General features: G+C 38.0%; 1 protein-coding gene across 1 annotated transcript in view; it reads right to left on the bottom strand.

The window, feature by feature from the left end:
• The window catches only part of MID1 (midline 1), a 142,117-nt gene that overhangs the window by 38,455 nt on the left and 83,621 nt on the right, over positions 1 to 20,041 (bottom strand). The gene's annotated exons all lie outside the window — the stretch shown is intronic.

The raw sequence follows: 20,041 nt of genomic DNA, 5'->3' as shown, positions 1-20,041 counted from the left end.
TTGTGGTTTGGTCCCGGGCCCTGGTCAAGGTCATGTGGGAGGCAACCAGTTGATGTGTCTTTCTCATGTTGATGTTTTTCTCTCTCCCTCTCCCCCCACTCCACACTCTGTCTGAAAATAAATGGAAAAATATCCTTGGGTGAGGATTTAAAAAAAAAAAAAAAAGCATGGGATCACATTGAAACATGATGGAGAAAGTAAAATTTCTGGGAAGTAGCACCCTACACTTGAAAAGTATCTCCTAGAATGAGTCCCAAGAACTAAGTTGTACTTGAACATACAACCAAGGTAAATCTAATAGGATGCAAGCTCCGTAAAGGCAGGGATCTTTGGTTGCTGTATTAAATGAGGCATCTATCCCAAGCCCCCCGCACCACATCTGGCACAGAATAGGCATTCAAAAACTACTTGTTGAATGAATGGATAGTGAAAATAGCCTTCGAAGAAGAGACAAGGTAAAATGCAATGAAGCAAGTAGCTATCATGATACACTGCAAGCACTCAATATGCAGGTATGATTTATTAGTTTTCTAGGGCTACATAGACTCTGTTATTACTATGAACATTCATGTATAAATTTTTGGGTGCACCGATGTATTCATTCTTCTTGAATATAGGGGTGAAATTACTGGGTCAGATGTCAACTCTATGTTTAACTTTTTGAGGCACTGCCCAAATGTTTTCCAAAGTGGCTGCATCATTTTATATTCCAACAAGAAATATATGAAGCTTCCAATTCCTCCATATCCTCGTCAACACTTGATATTGTCTTTTAAAAAAATCATAGTAGTGGGTATGGAAAGTTATCTCATTGTGATTTTAAGTTGCATTTTCCTGATGGCTAATGATATTGAGCATCTTTTCATGTACTTATGGGCCATTTGTATATCTAATTTGGAAATATGACTATTCAGTTCCTTGTTCCTTTTGTAATTGGGTCATTTGTCTTCTATTTATTGAATTGTATGATTTCTTTATATATTCAAGTCCATTACCAGATATGTGATTTGCAAATATTTCCTCCCATTCTGTGGGTTGTCTTTCCATTTCCTTGTTGGTGTCCTTTGAAGCACAAACGTTTTTATTTTGATCAAATCCAATGTATCTATTTTTCTATTGTCATTTGTGCTTTTGGTGTCGTAACTACGAAACCTAATCCAAGGTCATAAAGATTTACGCCTTTTCTCTTAAAATGTATCTGCTACATTTAGATCTATGAGCCATTTTGAGTTAAATTTTTGTGTGTGATGAGAAGTAGGGGTCTAACTGTATTCTTTTACTTATAAATATCCAGGGGTCTAAGCATTATTTATTGAAGACTGTTCTTTCCTCCACTGAAGTGTCTTAGCACTTATGTCAAAAATCAATTGGCTATCTTGTGAGGTCCTCAGGTTTTGATGTTGTCGCTAACATTCTGTATCTAAAGATATTCTGGTTTTGACTGAACTTGATGAGACCCCATTAGTAATCCGAGAGTACATGCCATGAAATGTGTAGAGTACTAGCTCTACTCATATGATATTAGGAAAGGAATATCTCAATTTCTAAGTTTCCTATTGAGGTGAATACTATCTGCCCTTTCAGCCATGTGGGATTATTGTGGTAAAAACATAAAATAATATGTCAGGAAATACTAACATTATGAAGCCATGGACAAACCTGAGGTAGCACTGTCTGCACTGAGAAGTAGTTTTACTAATAGACAGTGATTTGGTTTGAGAACCATTTAACTCTCCAAATCACTGAGATTTGGGTTACTTTATGGAGGAAAATTGTCCCAGTTGCCATTGTAACATGGCTTCAATTTAATCCAAATTCTGACTATTCAGTGTTTACAATGAATAGGTTTGTTTTACAAAAAAACATGGACTGAGATCTACTTTGTTGAGCCAAATATGTTTTGAGAAAGCTCATACCACAACCACCATTGCCCCAAATTATAAATTCCCAGAAATTCAGAAACATGATCTGTTCATTTTAGGCCAACTATTTTCCTTAGATCTTTCAAAGAATATGGAGTTGACTCTCCTTTGAAATCAGGAAAGTTGAATCTCTTTTTCTACTTTGATGAAACTTCCAAATTTTATAACTCTAGCATTCTTATATTCCAAAAGGTACAATAAAATACGTTGAATGCTATCTTATATTTCTAAAATTCTTCTACTACAAAGAAGTTTTCCACAGTTTTGCTGTTTTATATGTCACTTCAAAAAGTTAATGATTTGATTGGACTTCATTTCTTAAATGGGCTATTAATTCAAATCCGGCAGGGTTTATTGATTACTTGCAGTGTATTCAGATGTTTCTAGTTCCCAAGTTTGGTTTGGAAGTTGGCAGCCCTGGTTATGATTTTAGCTTTCATTTCTGATTCACATCTTTTGATTCAGAAATCACTAAGGCTGATGGAAGTACATTGAGTAGGGCCAATTTAAGGATGCAAGAAACAACCCAAAACCTACTTTCATAGACTTATACTTCCACCTTTGTGTCTTAAGTCTCCTTGGTCCCTAACCTAAAGACAAGAATGGAGATAATTAGGAATGATGGCCAGTGATAAGTGGGTGAGTACTATATGCCACCTCTGGATGACAATGGAAATAGGGCCCTTATCCTGCAGAGCCCTTGACATCATCGAACAAAATATAGCTTAAAATTGAGCCCTTTCCCCATTCCAGGCTCCTCACTGTTACTTTTTTCCTCCTTTCAATTACACTCAGTCACTTTCACCGCATCCTATTTTGGCCTCAGCCATGTGCATAGCATGGTTCTTCTCATCTGGAGTTACAGCTTCCTTTTTCATCTGGAAATGCATCATTTTCTCCCCATTATTATCTTCTAATCCTTACTACTAAGTTATCTCTTTACAGAATGCTCTAAATTAATTCTCCTAAAGTTATATTCCATCTCAATTCTTTCAGAATGTATTTCTTCTTTCAGGAGTTATTATATATTTTAAAAGGCCCTACTACTTTTATTGAGGCTGCAAGTGCCATGGCTGATGGCATGCAAGCTCAAGTCATGACAACTCTTACAAAACACTGTGGTTTTCACTCTGAAAGAACTATATACAACTGTGGATTCCTGCATCTATCTATTCTACTAATAGCAACTGGGTTCTCACAGTGTGTCAGACAGAATTCCATGTACTGGGCATCCCATGAGGTCCAAGAGAGACAAAGTTCTCATTATCACAGAGTTTACATACAAGCATAGAGTAACAGGTTAACATCTCAATAAATAAATAAACTTTCAAATCATGACACCTATAAAGGAAATTAAAGAAGGTAGCATACCCTGTTAATGAACATGGCTGAGAGTAGAGTCCTTTTTGTTGGTTGTCAAAAATTATCTGACAAGTCTGCTGGGAGATGAAAAGGAACAAGCCAAATAATGTGGAAAGGGTGTTTGCAGACACTCGTGACTGCTCCACCCCCTTTTCTTTCTTGAATTTATTGGGGTGACTTTGGTTAATAAATCATACAGGTTTCAAGTGTACAACTCTATTACACATCATCTGCACGCTGTATCATGTGCTCACCACCCAAAGTCAAGTTGCTTTCCACCACCATTTATCCCTGCTTTGCCCTCTTCCACCTCCCTCTCCCTTCCCCTCTGATAATTACCATACTGTTGTCTGTGTTTTTTCTTAATTCCTTCACCTTTTGCACCCAAACCCCTCTCCCCTCTGACAGCTGTAGGTCTGTTCTCTGTCTATGAGTTTGTTTCTATTTTGTTCGGCAGTTTATTTTGTTTATTAGATTCCACATATACAAGTGAGATCATGTGATACTTATCTTTCTCTGACTGGCTTATTTCACTCAGCAAAATACTCTCCAGGTCCAACCATACTGTTGCAAAGGGTAAAATTTCCTTTTTTTTTTTTTTTTTACGGCCAAGTAGTAGTCCATTGTGTAAATGCTTTTAACAGACTGTACCTACTCACAAATTATACGGTCTATTCTCATTATTCGAAGATTCTGTATTTGTGAATTTTCCAACATGCTAAAATTTGAAAATTAATTTAATCCCCAAGTCAATACTTGTAGCCTTTTCATACCCATTTGCAGGTATGTGCAGAGCATGGAAAGATCCAAGTCACCCTACCAGCACCCAGCTGAGATTGAACAGAGACACCTGACCTTCTTGTTTCAGCTCTTATGTGACCACAGATGGAGACACAAGGCCAGTGCAGTGCAAGAAGCTCTGACTCTGGGGCCAGTGGGATGGCGTATGAGTCCCAACTCTGACCTCTATTAGTGAGGCAGTCTGGGGAAAGCCAATTAACAGTCTAGAACTTCCTTTACTCTTTTATAAAATCAAGAAAATAGAATCTAACAGGATGATTTGTTTTTAGGATTTAGGATTATAATCAATAAGAAGTGTGTGTATGTGCGAGTGCGCACACACGCATAATTTTCTTAAGGGCAACAGTTCAGTGTTAGCCAATTTAGTGTTCCTGGCTACTTTATAAAATACCCTGAATAATGAGAATCAATTATATTTACCTACTACCTAGTATGTCCCCAATTGTTCTAAGTATTTTGGGGGGGGGCAGGAAGGGTAGAATGGGAAGGGAAATTATGTAATTAAGAAACAGAAGAACAGAGCCTTCTGTTAGCCAGTAGGGACTGGTTGATTCTGTCTCCTATTCCTATTGTAATTTTGCTGTTTCTCTTTGACAGACTGTGACTTTTTGATCCTGTTACAGCCTAATCAAAGAGAAATTAGAAAGTCCAGCAATGAAGTGAGCATAGAAGGTAAACACTCATGTCTGCCTCTCCTAGCCCTGAGACCTAATTCAGCATTGAGGGCTACTCAGCCTCATTAACCCTCATATCAGATTCCAATAATCATTTGCAGTCCTGTGTAAATTGCCACTGGGTGCACTGCTTATCTGCCTTTTCTAGAACTGCAGTTACATGTGCTCATTCCTTAGATTAATCAATGATAACATAAATGGGTTGGCTATTTTCTAGAGAGCAGTTGGTTAGCAATGCTCAGTCAAGAGCTCCGCTGCTGTTTTATGGTATAGCAGTGTTACAGTATTTCACAGAAGGGGTGGGGTGAAGAAGTCCATTTTATATATATATATATATATATATATATATATATATATATATATATATAGTTTAATCCTCACCCAAGGATATTTTTTCATAGATTTTCAAATAGAGCGTGAAGGAGGAAGAGAGAGAAACATCGATGTGAGAGACACACTGATCGGTTGCTTCCCGCATAATCTTAACCATGGCCGGGGATCGAACCACAACCGAAGTATGTGCCCTTGACTGGAATCGAACCTGAGACTCTTTGGCCCGTGGGCTGACACTCTAACCACTGAGCCAAACCGGCCAGGGCAAGACTATTTAGTATTTTGTTCTTGTCATATACGTATAAACATTTAAGGATTTAATTACATACACACACTAAAAATTGGACTTCGTGTCTGTGAAATGTTCTTTAGCAGTCTGTAAACAGTTTCTAAGTATTTCAAAAAACTTACTCTTTTCATTTGACTTGTATTTAACTGCAAAATGAGATGTTCGGTGCAGAGTATAAACATTGTTAGATTTCAGACATGTGTGGCCTTAACATCTTTAGAAATATTTTATCGAACTCTCAGAAGGAAACATCAATGGGGGAAAATATCTGGCTACTTCTCACAGTGAAATTGAGCTTATCAATATGCATTTTAGAAATCCTCATGAACTCATTAAAATGAGTTAGCCATCTCTAGATTTTCAGAATAAAACCTTTTAATTCCTCTTGTGAACAGGATATGCTGACTTGATGCAAACACTGAACTGAGTTTAGGAGAAGATAATCCCAATGTTGGAGAAAGGAAAATTTATTTCAGGGTGTTGAGGAAAGAGAGGTGCTAGCATCGCATAGTTCCAGAGGCCACCATTCACTTTGAATTCCACAAGAATAGTACGCCTTGACCTGCATAGCCCAGAAGAGCCCCTACCACACTGGCCCACCATTAGTTCATTCTTAAAATTACATGATCAAACTGCAACCCCACTAGTGTAAGACTTCAAACCTTGCTATACTTGAAGTCACTACCAACAATAGTGGGGGTTTAAAAGACAAATGTCTAGCCCAGCTGGTGCAGTTCAGTGGACTGAGCATCTTGCCATGGACTGAGAGATCCCGGTTTGATTCCAGGTCAGGGCACATGCCCAGGTTGCGAGCTCGATCCCCCCTAGGGGGCATGCAGGAGGCAGCCAATTGAGGTTTCACTCTCACATCGATGTTTCTACCTCTCTCTTCCTTCCCCTCTCTCTAAATAATCAATAAAAACATATTTTAAAGAAGACTAATGTATACTTCACAAACGTGCCTAAAATCGGTCCTCATGGCAAAAGCAATGCTGTACCATGATTCAAATTAAGGTTACCTTGAGAAAGGTTAAAACTCTTTTTTATCTGATGCTATGTTGGTGCACTTTTCTCCATTAATAAGAATATGTAATTTTCAGTGTGAATACAAAGATAAAGGGATTAGTATTATTATATTCCAGTAACACTCTTATTTCATAGTTGTATATCCATAACAATTCCATCACGCTCAAAAAGACCAAGATTACAGGACTTAATTCCACTCTGCCCAGGGCTGGAGCAAATGAAACACAAATGAGCTGCAGATAAACTAAACTTTTGGCCAGGAAGGTGAGGGGACAGGGAAAACCTGTATTTAAGTGGGCTCTATGCCCTGCCATGGACCACTGACCAGGTGCAAAGAGAAATATGAGGATCTGAGGGTGCTTTGGGTTTTATTGGCAAAGGCAGCTGTGATGAACATTCCAGACCCTGGGGCAGAAGTTAGACAGAGCTGCCAGAAGGAACAATGAAAGGGACTCTAATACTTGACTTTGTATATAAAACTGAGCCAAGCAGAATTGAGTAAGAGCAGACTGTATTACTGTAATTCATCTAATATGTTTATATGTAATCTTCACCCTGAAACTCTCTCACACCAAAGGAAAATATTTGTGGACCTAGCTCAAGTAGATGAGAGAGGGAAGAATGGCCAAGTTCCCAGGGTCCCTGTCTTTGGGGGAGAAGCCTAAGTATCGGACAATATTTTTATTTTTAAATATTTAATATGTGAACTTAATACTGAAAAATTTTGACTAAAAGTTTTAAAACCTAAGAAAGGCTTTTCAGAAAAATAAAAATGAAATCCCTTCATAAAGTGTTTTTGGTGGGAAGTAGCACTAGTGGAAGCATGGACTCCAGCTACATGTACTCTGGCCTTTACCACAGAGTGATGTGGTGGAAATTTTACATATTGATTAACTATCCAGATGGGGTTTGACAGATTTCTGTGATGAGAAAAAAATAGTTCCCAGGAACCTCATGATAAATCCTTTTTTCTTTAAGTTTCTGAGACTGTGAAGCTTGAATGTTAGATCAGGAGCAAGATGCTATTAAAAATGGCAACACACTGTGGTGAGCTGGGCAATAAAAGTCTTCTTATAAATGAAACACAACTAACAATATGATAAAAGTGTCCAACCAGGATACCACTGTGAATGCCTATAATTTGAAGCTTCACACAATAAATTTTGCTCACAAGAGTAGCACACACAACATGCCCATCCAAGCTGTTGTTGATGTTGTTAATTTTTCAGTAAAACAAAACTGTTAAACAAGGTGAAATAAACAGGGCTAGAGAAGGCAGTAGCTCAGAACTCAGGGTCCTGAAGAAGTCTTCCTTAGATTGAATGCCAGGTCTTAATTACTGTTGTAAGTCCTTGAGCATTTGTCAAAACTATCCATTTCTCAAGTTCCTCATCTGCATAATAAATAAAATATCACCTGGTACACCAGGTGTTCCCCTAGGGGATACCTGCAATGGCTGGAGACATTTTCAGTTGCCACAACTGGGAATAGAGAGGAGGGGAGGGAAGGGTATGCTCCTGGCAACTAGGGGTCAGAGATGCTGCTAAACATCCACCAACGCTCAGGACAGCCCACCACACCAGAAAATTGTCCAGCCAATGTGACCCAAATGCCACAAGTGCTGAGGCAGAGAAACCCTTGAGTGGACTGTGGTGAGAAGTAAATGAATGAGTACATGAAACACCACTGAAAAATGTATGGCACATAATAATTAATTGATAAATGGTAACTGTCATAGTTGTTCATAAAACTCTGTTCATTTGGAATGTCCATATAGAATCAACATGGTAAGTTCTAGGACCAGTCAACCTGTGTTGATTACCTGGAGACTTTCTAGCATGAATCAAAACTTACATCTGTTTTGGCTTTGGAAGGTATAATACAAGAACTAACTCCAGAATTTTGGGAGTCACTTTTGAATCCCAAATACAATACTTAAAGGTTACTTCTTGGTGCAAGAGGGGGGCGCGGGGTTGGGTCTGGGAGAACAGAGAAAAGTCTTCCATGATGTAGAACAGAAGTTGGGAAATTTTGCTGTAAAGGGTTAGAGAGTAAATATTTACATTTGTGGACCATGTCTCTGTTGTAACTGCTCAGTGCCACTATTGTAGTAAGAAATCAGCCACTGACAATATGTAATCAAATGGGTGTGGCTGTGTTCCAATAAAACTTTATTTACAAAAACAGGTGATGAGTCAGATTTGGCTCTAGGGACATAGTTTACCAACCTCTAGCATAGAGGAAAAGGTTATGGACTGTTTCCTTATTTTCATACTTTCCATGAAAATATCTGTAAGGTTTCTGGTACACAGCAGGTGCTTGATAAACATTAATTTTCTTCCTTCAAGGCATGAATAGTGCAATGACTGCATTAAAATGAAATATATTGCAGTATGGTTTTTCCTTTCCCCATGATGTCCTGCTGGCTTCTGTCAGTTGTAAAAACTGCTGCTCTTCCCAAGATGCTTTTCTGAACACACTCTACTGACTGGAATCTCGCATTCTTGGCATTAATGCCACAGACTTCTCTTTTTGTGTTTAATGGTAACTGTTCAAAGCAGTTCCAAAAAGAAGTAGAATGGAAGGTGTTGCTCATAATTCATTCAAAAACAATAAACCCCTCCCTTCCTTTCTTTTATTAATTACATACTTTATAAAACAAATGCTTCACACCCTTCCGTTTGGGTTGGGCACACAGAAAAAAAAAATTAACCTGTCATGGGCACTTGTCTCTATGAAGTTTTTTTTTTTTTCATCAAGTTTCTGAAAAGTGATACTTTCAAATAAATTTCAACAAATGTATTTAGCAAAAATTAGCCTTTAGACATTGTGGTCAGAGGTAAAAGAAAAGAAAAAAGAAAAAAAAATCTCTTACAGAAGAGGATGGTTAAATGAGTGCCGGAGAGGATGGAGGTGATGTGTTTCAGGGAAGGGAAGTCATTTCCAATGGAAAGAGGAAGCTTCTACCCCACGACCTTCCATTACTCATTTTCAGTCTTACATGCCATTTCTCATTAAGTGGCATTCTTTTTAGTTGTTTGCTATGATTCCTGAATAGAGATGTACTGGAAAAATACAAAGTTGGACTCCTATTCAGGCTTGAGTTACTCAAGTATGGATGCCATCTGCTCCCCTGCAAAGCTGTGAAGAATGAGGACTGAATCCCTGTTCTTTGCTGTGTTATACAGTGAGGGAACCATATCTGATTAAATCACCGATAAAGCTCACACTTGGAAGTACAACTGGAAAATGTGAAGCTCTGTTTCTGTCTTTCTGAGGCATCCACTGTGGGCAACTGGAATCTTAATGGGTAACTTAGGGAAACAGTGCAGAACACTCCAGCTGATGAGGAAGAAGAGTGGGACTTAGCTAATATCCTCCATCAGTGGCTGGTTGAAGGCTGTTGGCAGTGGATGGGCAGAAAGCCCCTAGGCAGATTCTTAGTGGTTTGCAGATGGAAGCTGTCAGGTCAGAGGACAAAGGACTGGTGGGTGCTCCACGGGCCTGGGAGTGAGTTACAGACAGGAGTACTTCCATTACAGGGGATTATAATCTGGATGTTTCTGAGGAAAGGCTCAAGGGTCCCATGTCAGAGGGCACAAGGGTCCCATTCGCCCAGTTTGTTGTATAGCAGTGATTTTCAACCTTTTTCATCTCATGGCACACAGAAACCAATTAGTAAAATTCCATGGCACAGCAAAAAATATATATATATTTTGCCTTTCTGACAAAAAAATAGGTATAATTTGAATTCATTCATACTGGACGGCTATTGTTGTGACGGCTGTTGTCATTATTTTATTTGACAATCTAAGGGAAAAGAGGTCAGTGTCCCTAACTAGTCAGGTGTTGCACGTTTTAAAAATGCTTGTGGTGCGCTGGTTGAAAATTGCTGATTTACAGCTCCAATGACTTAGGGCTAATTGTGGGGCTGAACAGAGTTTGCATTTAACAGTGGTTTCTATCCTAACCTTGGTCACTCCTAACTTTGGGGCCATCACCTACCTACAGACATTCATTAGAAATTGACCATAAACAGGTCTAACTTTGAGCAGTGGCAGGCAAAGTTGCCTGGAAAAGAAAACACATGAAATCTAATAAGTCAGACTAAAATATATACATCTGTTTATTTAGAGACCTCTCACTTTTCCATCACTTCAACTCTCTGTGAAATTACTGTCTTTCTAAAACAATGGCTTCACTGCTTTATGCTTCAATGCGCACAGTTTCTGCAGTAAAACTGGATTTTAAAAACTTGAGTTAAGGATTAGTCCATTATCTGAAAGGTCAACTATATTTCTACATACAAACCTGACAGATGTTGCCTTCTCATCGTCCTACCTGAGAAACAGAATGCTCCTTTTACGACTGTCAGGATCAGCGCTGGTGGAGGCAGCACCCTGCCAGGTCATGGAAACACTGCTTGCTTGAATTTTATCACCGAGAACAAAGCCTTCTTGTTGTTTAATAGAACCTTTAAAAGCCGGCCTCATGGGCATAGTTCTAATTTTTTTTGAGACCACAAACAAGAGGAATTCTGTAAGGCCATTTCATGAAAAACAGAAGGAAAAAAATACTTTATTCTGCAAAAATTAAAGCAACCCTTTGTTTAAGTAGCCAAAGCCTGAATCCAGGTTGGCATTGGCATGTGGTATCTTTACATGGGCATTTGTTGGCACTGTTTCCCCAGGCACCCATTCTTTCATTAAGATCCGCTCAAGGCTATGTCAGAGATTTAAAAAAAACAAAAACCCACCTTCCTTTAGGATCTCACTCCTTTGGCATCATTATTTTCAGATAACATGCTAAAAGAAGAAACATTTTGTACCAAAAAGAAACCAACACTTCCCCTGGCAACCCCCACTTATAACACTGGGAACCACACACATTTTCATTCAGTGCTTATTATGACTCTGGCAGCAAACTAAACTTTCGATGCAGTGCCTGCCTCTCAGTGTTGTTTTACTTCTTTCTCCAATTAAGTGTAGGTGGCTAAAGCTACTGGCTTCCAGAGCTCTTTGCAATAGTCTTAGTAGCTACAGAATGAGTGAGAAGAAATGAGGACGTTCCGATTTCTCCATGAATGAGGAGGCTGTTACCAGTGTCCCAGTGACAACACACGAAGCAATCCAATGGACTTGTTGAGTTCCCACAATGTGTAAAGCACCATGCTAGGGCCTGTATGTAAATTTTACCTCAATTTAAACAAAATCTTTATGGGAACTTAATCAACTAATTTATAGTTAGAATTGATTGTTTAATGGAGTGGAGTCTGTTCAACTTGAGTTAATCAAACATTGATTTAAGGACTCCTGAGAGCGATTATTCTTGGTTTTATAAAATTCCTTGGATTTATGAGTAGAATAATGAGATTCATAATTTGAACCTAAAAGCTTAAGAAAAACTACATAGTGATTTGTTGATATAGATACAGTCCTTGGGCAGAAATCCTCATGGTCTTTAAGTGCATGTCTATTCCCTCTCCTGGTTGGCTGGACTCCTGGGGTAGCAGGACGGTAGCTTTCTTTTCCTAGTATCTCCTGCATTTAGCACACAGCACGTGGTTATTGATGAGATATAAAATATTTCTATCACCCTAGAAAGTACCCTCGAGCCCCTCTTCCAGGCAATTCTCACCCAATCTAAATAAAAATCATTATTCAGATTTTTATCACCAAATTCCTGTAACATTTTAAATGGCATTTATAAATGTAACATACTCAATTTATTTTATAAGCACTTTAAATGCCTAACGAGGTAAAAATAAAACCCTAACGTGGTAAACCTTCCCAAGTCCTTAAGTAGCGCTTAGAAATCTAATAAATTAAACTTACAAATGTAGTGAAACTCAAGCTCTCTTGAACATTACAATTTTGGTTTGAAACAAATCGTTTTACGCTTACAACTTAAAATCACAGGTCTAAAATAAATTACATGTTTCAGATTGGAATCTCAAAGCTAATCTATCAAATTTCTGTAATGTGTCATATTTTCTTAAATGCTACAAACCCTTAAAATATAAACATATGTTTTAGTCCTAAATTGTTGCACAATATGTTGATTCTATGGATATTATTTAGGTCTTCATCTTTAAATGCAAATCTCAAACCTCTTGGGGAGGAAGAACAAAAGAATTTCATTTGCTAAAGGAAGCACACTGATCATCTCAAAGAAACTGAGGTTACCAGGTCAAGGATTAATGGCCAAATATTTGAGAATAATTCACAAGACCTGAAGGCTCACTGGTTCTACTGTTACCACAGCTGCATACTCATCGGGCTCCTGTGATGGTGAGTTGGACAGAGTTTCCAATTCCCCAGCACATGGGACTGTTTCTTACCATGAGAATTGCCCTAGAAATCTAACTTTTTAATTCTCTCTTTCAATTCTATCACCTGGTTTGAGTGGCTGATGTTCAGTAATCACTCCAGTTGCTTTACTACTTGACTGGATTCAATTCATTGCTTTACTGACTGATTCCTGTTGTGTCTTGCTTCAAGTCACATTCCTCTGGTCCTTTCAATGACATTTACGTCAAAAGGCTATTGGGATAATTAAATCAGGAAGTAATAGGAGCTTGGTCATTATTGTTTTGTGTGTAATTTGCATAAGTCCTACCCCCCTATGCTATCAATACACTAAGGCTACCCCTTGTTGTGGACCTGTAACCATGGACACAGTCATCATCTCAACACCTGCAAGGATGGGCGAGGAACCATGTTCTCAACCTATGGCATCCTTGACCTTTATCATAGCCCGATATGGAGCTGGTCTAGTTAGAGAATTCAGATACTATGATAGTTTTCATCACCTCATATATAGGAAAATATATCTGGCGAAAATATTTTTAAAAGCATAGTAAAAGCTCTATCATAAATTCCTAGGCTGGGAAGTTACCTCACTTGGTTGTAAAAATCTTTATTTGTGCTGCTCCTCACTGAAAGCCCTTTGCATTCATTCAGTGGTAGCCTCAGGCTTTTTAAATAGCTGAATTTAAAATTTCATCTTTCTGTTTCAAACAAAAATAACCAGTGCTACAATTGTCCTCTTGTTAACGAACATTTTATATGCATGACTCAATTATTTTGCTGGGGAATTTCAAAATTAGAACAAAGCTCTTCAGTTTTCACAACAGCATTTAGAAATTACAAATAGAAGCGAATCGAATGAAGGTAAAAGATGATGTGTCCCGTTTCTCTCAGAAACTGTAACAAAGATAAGTTTGGCTTGATTATTGTAAAAAGCAATTTTATATTCATTTATTGAGAAAAAGAACTTAAACTAGATATTAAGAAGCAGAAACTAAAGAGGTTTCATTAACAAAATAAAGCATGGTTGGGATCATGCTTGTCTCTGAACAACATGCATGGGAGCAAGACTGGGACCTAAACTTCTACCTGACAGTCACCTTCTCACCAGGAATCATTCCTCTCCCACTTCTGACCCTCTCACCTGGATCCATTCACTACCAAGATCTCATGTGAAAGCTGAGTTACAACTACAATGGTCATTTTAAAAATTTGTCACAGCCCGTTCTTATCATTCTGTATATTATGTGAGAAACATCATCCCTGCTGCTGTAGGCAAGCATCTCGATATTTCAAGGCAAAGAAATTGTGGTGGAATAGTGTAGGGGAGATGTGATCAAGAATTCCTATATTATGTGAAGAAACCACATTAAGTACATCACTAAAATGATGTCTTCTCTCTTCATTCCCACTGCTCATCCACTGGTCCCCCAATTAAGGCCGATTATTTCACATCTAAGCATGGACTTTGCAAATCTGCATTACTAAATTCAAATATGTCAGAGGGACCATCTTCAGAGGCACATACATATGATTGTACTCCAACCTGAGCAACCTGGTAGAATTCTGAATATGACACAATAGTCATTCCATCCAAATTGGACAGATTAGCAGATAGTGAAAGGTTGGATCATGTTTTTTGTTTTGTTTAAAATTTTTTTTTTTATCCTCACCCCGACGTGAAAGGGACACATGGAGTGGTTGCCACCCACATGACCCAACCAGGGCCGGAAACAAACTGCAACCGAGGTACATGCCCTTAGCGGGAAGCAAACCCAAGTCTCTCCAGACCGCAGGCCAATGCTGAGCCAAACTGGCCAGGGCTGGATCATGTTTTTGAAAAAAGTTTCAGAGTTGAAACTTGGGAATGTTATTTTGTAGACCAAACTAACTAAGCTTTAGAGTCATTCATTCATTCATTCATTCATTCATTCATTCATTCATTCAAAGATTAATCTCTTATTCTGTAATACTGGAAGACTTTCTACCTATGTCTTCTAATTATTCCTCATGAATATAACTAAGAAGGTAACAGGACCCAACATCCGTTATAAATCAATATTTTTTAAGACAAGGGCATTGAATCTAAGGAGAGATATTGAAGTATGTGCTACAGATTACTTTAATATGCATTAAATTTCATCTCCACTGAGCAAAGCTACACTTGCCTCATGAGTTGTCAATTTTAGCAAATTTGGAGTAAATTGGATACGTAGCCCTTATACACATGTAGGCATAAAAATATGAATTTTCTCCAGAGATGATGAATTTCTGTGCAGCTGAGAGTTCCTTTTCTCCTTTGTCTTGGGAATCCTAAGATTTGAACTTGGGAGATCAGCCTTTACCACAGTGGCTCAGCATAATCTAGTTTCTAAATGACATCATATTTGCACCATCACATTATCATCATCCTAGAACTATTTAGGTGGAGAGCCATGGATGACTGTGGGTTGCCTGATGTGATTTAAGGAGGCCCAGAATCTCACTCAAATTATACCTTGAGAGCTTTCTCATAAGGACTCGGACAGTTAGGAATCTAACCCTTATCTGCAAGTAAAAATGGATTATGACTTTCGATGTTCAAGTAGGCCCCTGGTGGGATACACATCATTCAAGGTTAGACACCCATTCACAAGACACAAATAGCATGTCTGGTATTCAGATGCTGATCTGAATCTAATAGCTCTAGATGAAGCAGTTGCCAAAGTTTCCATAGAGAGAGTGCTTTGACATAAAACTGCACAACAAAATTAATTTAAACATAAAAGTTCATCCTCCAAGAGAGTTTCCCCCATATTTCAAAGTTTACAATTGAATGCCTTTAGGGTTTGATGAATTACTGAAAATACCTTTTAGAGATCCCATCTTTTCCCAAATTAATTTTCACCATTTCTTACAAGGTACCATAACACATCACCCTCTTCTTTTTCAATTTACAGAGCCCAACATCTGAACAAAAATCGAAATTTGTCACTCCACATGTCCCCTGCCATTGGAAAAGCTCAGAGAAAGCCAGAAAGAGAGTAATCTTTCCATTCAAATAAGAGAAAAAATAGCTTAAAATTTTAGTGTGAAAAAACAATAGCAAAAGGAATTTTTAAGAAGTTATTGCAAACAAGGCAAAATAAGCCAAAGGAGTTAATGCCAAGACTTTGATGGGATGTTGGCTTACAGGATGCCCTTCTAGGTTGAGCCTGGCAAGGATAGTGAGGTTAGTTGAGCCTTTATCTTCTTCAAACTGCTATAGCAATTAGCCACCCTTTCACAGTTTTTCTTTACCATCTCATGTAGATTCAGTCATTGATAACTGGTAATTCTCAAAATGAACATCTATTGTGTGCCCAGTGTTGTATTCTTTGTGAAAGAATTTGATTTTCAGAATGTGTGAAGAATTTGGTACGCATCAGTAATTCTAAGTATTTGCTTAGCTAAGAAACTAGGCCCTCTGAGGTTTTTGTTTTAGAGAGAGAGAGAGAGAAACATCTATGTGAGAGAGAAACATTGATCAGCTGCCTCCTGCATGCCCCCTACTGGGGTTTGAGCCCGCAACCTGGGCACGTGCCATGGCCAGGAATTGAATTGGGGACCTCTCAGTCCATGGGATGGTGCTCAATCCACTGAGCTACACCGGCCAGGCATGTCCTCCGGTTTTTTTAAAGAAAAGAAGGATAAGATGATGAAGAGGAAAAGTCCATATTACACTTAGACACGTTAAGTTCTATAGCTGACCCACATTTTGATCACTTCCCATAGGCTTGTCCTATACCCCATATATAACTCACATCAAACTCATCCCAATGGAATTTTCGACTGTATTCTCCTCCTGAAGAAAACTAAACCCAGTGACTAAAAGCCCACTAGGTTTTAGAATTCCAACTGTCAGATTATACAAACACTTCTTGGAAGTCTAGCTGATACTGCTCTTTCAATGCCTCTACCTCTTGAGTCCTAAACTGCCTTTGCCTTCATACCCTCCAAACTCTAGTTTAAAAAATATTTGGTACTTAGTATCAAAAAAGTCATTTCATTTGCTTACCCTTGTTTTAAAAACAAGTTATGCAAACAATGGGAATGGAGACCTTCAAACTCTTTTCATTCTAAAGAAAAGCAGAGTGAATCCCAGGAAGGAGGTGTGGACTTATAAGGATGTGGCATTTCCTCAGGGTTCTGTGGGAACTCATTGATTTCAGTTACAACAATTCAGAGTTACCTCTGGGCTTTATGTTTTTTTAGCTCCAGCTGGCATAGGGATTATTTTCCGGAGGACTGCTCATACTCAAACACAAGGACACCTTCAGGAAGAGGAAAAGGAAGAAATACAGTCTAGGAACATAGGATGTGAACCCGGAAACTCTTTTCCACTGCACCGACTCAAAAGGCCATCATGCTAGTGCCTAACAAATTCCATTACCTTTTTGGAGTTTACTAGTGTTGTGACATTTTCCCTTGAACACGTGATCATTTTGCACCAAGATAGCCACATTATTTTCCCAATAACCAAAAATATTTCCTTAAAAGAGGGATGCAGATTGTAACTGTGAAAGTTACATAGGTCTTTGTGTTTCCTGAACTCTCGCTAACCCTTCAAGACCAAATAAAGTTCAAACTTAGATGCAATATTCAAGTCCACCCAGCTCTCATCTCTCCAAAGCCAGTTGCTACTTATCCCCCTCAACACACCTTCTGTTTGTAAAGAATGAACTAATTGCTTTGTGTATATACACTCTTCATTTTTCGACTCCATGCCTTTCCCATCCCTCCATATGCCCAAATGTTACCAATCCTTGAAGGTAGGCTCAGATTGTACTATCTGCCCCACCCCCCATCTGGAAGAAATTTCTCACTTTGCTGAAATTCCAAATTATATAATCCACACCTTTCTCATGGAAATTTTCTATTTTGTATATATTATAATTGCTCTTTTGTCTTAGTCAAGACAGTAAGCTCCTTATGGGCAGGGTCCTTGGCATCTAGCACAGTGCAACACACACACAATGAATGCTCCATAAGCACTAATAGGATGGACAAGCTAGTGTGACACTTAAACAAACTAAACACTTTAACTGACCACAGGCAAACATTTACACCCTTACTCAGAAATATCTGCTTAGCAAACACAGCTCATAGACCAATGATCTAGAACAGGAAGAGCAGAAATTCATGGTAAGCTAAATTATCCAAAAATTGGAAATAAGCCAAAAAGACTATGAGTCCTTCTTGTGCCACACTAGAGCATACTCCATCAAGCCAGACTAAGCAAGGGTCATCTGGTATATAACGAGCTTGACTTTCTAGTCACTATTGATTAGGATGTAGTCTCTCCAAAGTTAAATGTTAACTTAAAGAAAACTGATGATATGCAACTTATTTTGCCCAAATGTTATGACTTTATTGCCCTTCAGGTTACTAACCAGTTTTTCACCTAATTTAGCTCTATTATTCTATCATTCTTTTCCCCTACTCTGCTCCTCCCCCACTGTTTGTGTGTATCAGCTTCTGCTGTCTTCCTTTAAGCTAGCTTTACAATCTTGTTGGTTCCTTCATTAATTAGTGAAATAAATCTTCAGTGTAGCCTCATTTGATTATTATATGAGAATTGGATGTACAATTTTAAAAATAATTCCTAGAGTTCTATGTTTTTCCTTTTTATTGAATTTGTTGGGGTGATACTGGTTGACAAAATTATAAAGGTTTCATGGATGCTCAATTTTTTGAAAATCATACTTTGAAAATATTAATAATTATAATGAAGGGACCATGAAAAAAAATAGGTACTGCTAGTACCATATTTTTTCTACTTGTAATTAATTTTCTTTCATTTGTATCTAAAGTGAATTTCTCAAATACCAAATTTACTCACCCACAAACATTTCCTTCTATTCCAAAGGATGTATACAGAAGTAACAACAGTGAAAAAACTGAATATTCTTTACTCCTTGTCTAGAATAATTTCTAATAGCTTGTATGTGTCTATTTGCAAGTCTGCTACAATCAATTCAGTAATAACTTTATTTTAAAAGCTTACATCTCAATGAAATATCTAATCTTTTGAAATAAAAATGAAATTGGCTTGTAAATTTATTGAATGACACATCTATCTGTCATTTGAAATTATTAAACATTATAGAATGTCATTTTACATGTTAAGATAAATAGCATTTTGTAAATTCAAGCCATACTAATATTACATTAGGAGCAAGACAGTTGTTCTGAAATGACTACAGACCATAATGAAAACCAGACACTAGTGTTTTAAGAAGCAACTAGCTAAAACTGAATGAAATAATCACCCAACCCATAAAGCATTTGTAAGATTTGCCCATAAAACACGGGTAATTTTATTTTATTTTTTTACTGAAGAGAAATAATTCTTTCTTATTGTCCTAAACATCAAATGCCGTCACATCATAAAAATAAAATCTAGCACCTGGGTCACTCCATTTTGTTCATCCATTTATTTCTATAATACATACTCACTGTACTCTACAATAATGAAAGCATTATGCTCATTCACTATTATTTACAATGTTGTTTAATCAACAAGGCTCAAAATGTTCCCTGGAGAGATTATTGCCAAAAGTGAATCCATCTAAGTAGAGGGTTAGAAAGATCTGGGTTCTGCAACTTGCCCTTGCTGTCACTGCTGACTACACACTCTTGACTTAATCCCAAGATACTGCAGCTGTGATCATTTTTATAGAAACATATCTTACAACCAAGATGCATTTAATATACACCTGTAGTGTGTTTAATTGTATTCCCCCAAAAGATATACCCAAGTCATAACCCCTGATATCTGTGAATATGACCTTATTTAGAAACAGGGTCTTTGCAGATGTAATCAAGTTAAAGTGAGTTCATGCTGGAGTAGGGTAGCCCCTAATTCAATGACTGGTGCCCCTGTAAGAAGAAGAATATTTGGACACAGGTACAGAGACACACAGGGAGAAGGCCGTATGAAGGAAGAAGCAGAGATTAGACAGCTGCAGCTACAAGAACCATTAGAAGGTGGAGAGAGGCAGGAGGGATCCTCATCTAGGGCCTTCAGAGGGAGCAAGGCCATGAGGACTCCTTAATTTCAGACTTGTGGCCTCTAGACTGTGAGACAAATTTCTGTTGTTTTACACCATCCACGTTTGTGGTAATTTGTGACTGCAGCCAATACAATGCCTTTTAAATAGTGCTTTTTCTTGGCTGTTCTTTGTAAGTTTGATTAAAATCTACAATATTAGTAAGGCTAAGCAAAATAAAGCTGGATCAGGGAATGCTATGATGGGAGTGGGGGGCAGGACAAAGCAGTTGATGGGAAGAGAGTCTCTGAGGTTC

This window comes from Molossus molossus, unplaced genomic scaffold (genome assembly GCF_014108415.1).
Source record: "Molossus molossus isolate mMolMol1 unplaced genomic scaffold, mMolMol1.p scaffold_m16_p_2, whole genome shotgun sequence".
NCBI classification, from domain to species: Eukaryota; Metazoa; Chordata; class Mammalia; order Chiroptera; family Molossidae; genus Molossus; species Molossus molossus.
This window is presented reverse-complemented; position numbering and strand designations above follow the sequence as displayed.